The sequence below is a fragment of the Hemibagrus wyckioides genome, linkage group LG14 (assembly GCF_019097595.1).
Source record: "Hemibagrus wyckioides isolate EC202008001 linkage group LG14, SWU_Hwy_1.0, whole genome shotgun sequence".
NCBI classification, from domain to species: Eukaryota; Metazoa; Chordata; class Actinopteri; order Siluriformes; family Bagridae; genus Hemibagrus; species Hemibagrus wyckioides.
This window is the reverse complement of record NC_080723.1, coordinates 23,727,900-23,730,077: the sequence shown is the minus strand read 5'-3', so window position 1 is coordinate 23,730,077 and position 2,178 is coordinate 23,727,900.

Here is a 2,178-nt window from a genome sequence, read left to right as displayed (position 1 = left end):
GTGTGGCTCTCTCCTCCTCACATAATTATTCTAACGCAATTCATCACATGCAAATCAGTGCTCATTATTCGGGATCTTAATAAACAGGGGGTTTATGCGACGCTCTAAAACAGATGGAGGTCACACACACACACACACTCACAGAGTGAGAGAGAGAGAGAGAGAGAGAAAGAGAGAGAGAGACAGAGTGGTGAAGGGAAATGTGTAACCACTGCTGAGTAGGTTCAGCTCTGGACTCATTTACCACTATCAAACCCAGTACTGAACCCAGTTTCAAACCCAGTACTAAATAACAGTATCAAACCCAGTACTAAACAACAGTATCAAACCCAGTACTGAACAGTAGTATCAAACCCCATACAAAACCCAGTATCAAAGCAGGTACTGAACCCAGTATCAAAGCAGGTACTGAACCCAGTATCAAACCCAGTATTGAACAACAGTATCAAACCCAGTACTAAATAACAGTATCAAACCCAGTACTAAATAACAGTATCAAACCCAGTACTAAACAACAGTATCAAACCCAGTACTAAATAACAGTATCAAACCCAGTACTAAACAACAGTATCAAACCCAGTACTGAACAGCAGTATCAAACCCCATACAAAACCCAGTATCAAAGCAGGTACTGAACCCAGTATCAAAGCAGGTACTGAACCCAGTATCAAACCCAGTACTGAACCCAGTATCAAACCCAGTACTGAACCCAGTATCAAACCCAGTGCTGAACAGCAGTATCAAACCCAGTACTGAACCCAGTATCAAACCCAGTGCTGAACAGCAGTATCAAACCCAGTACTAAACAACAGTATCAAACCCAGTACTAAATAACAGTATCAAACCCAGTACTAAACAACAGTATCAAACCCAGTACTAAATAACAGTATCAAACCCAGTACTAAATAACAGTATCAAACCCAGTACTAAACAACAGTATCAAACCCAGTACTGAACCCAGTATCAAACCCAGTGCTGAACAGCAGTATCAAACCCAGTACTAAACCCAGATAGACAGTGAGTCTAATTATTCATTACACAGGTGTCCAGCAGACAGTGGAATATAAAAGGGTGTTACTTAAAGAAAACCCCTCCCCATTTCCTGCTGTCAGCAATGGCACCACATGGAATAGAAATGTCACAAAAAAATCATTTCTTTACACCAGAAAGGTCAAGGCTACAGGAAGATCAGCAAAGCTTTACTTATCAGTCAGAATACTGTAGCAAAGTGGTACAGAAATTTTTAAAAAAGATGGAACTGGAACCATCTCACAGAGACGTCCAGGTCTTCCACGGGGGTTAACACCTCGACAGGAGCGTCTTCTGATGAGAAGCGTTGAAGAAAATCGGCATGTAAGTTCAATGCAGTTATCTAAAATAGTAGAAAGCCAAACTGGGGTGAGTGTTTCCCGTGACCAATATGGCGTACACTGCAGAGGAATGGCATGCATGGGTGCCGTCCACCAAAGAAGCCTCTCCCAAAGCCCAGGAACAAAAAAGCCCACCTAGAGTTTTCCAGGACCCATGCTGACAAAGATGAAGACTACTGGGACTCTATACTCTGGAGTGATGAGACCAAGATAAATGTTTTTGGAACTGATGGCTTCAAAACTTTATGGAGTCGTAAAGGTGAGGAATACAAAGAAAAATGCATGGTGCCTACAGTGACACATGGTGGTGGCAGTGTCCTTATGTGGGGCTGCATGAGTGCTGCTGGTGTCGGGGAGCTGCAATTCATTGATGGTATCATGAATTCACAGATGTACTGCTCGATACTGAAAGAGAAGAAGCTACCATCACTCCATGCCCTTGGTCATCGTGCACTTTCCCAACATCAACGATCCTAAACATACATCTAAGGCCACTGTTAGATTTCTGAAGAAGAACAGGGTGAAAGTGATTCAGTGGCCAAGTGTGTCTCCTGATCTGAACCCAATCAAACACCTATGGGAAATTTTGAAGAGACAAGTTGAGTATCACTCTCCATCCAGCATCCAGTCTCTAAAAGAGGTCATTATTGAAGAATGGAAAAAGATTGATGTTGCAAAATGTCACCAACATGTTCATTCCATGCCTAGAAGACTAGGTGCTGTCATTAAAAATCATGGAGGCCATACAAAGTACTAGATGTAGTAGTTTTTGTTGTACTTGTTTTTGCATCACCCTAAATTGAGTAAA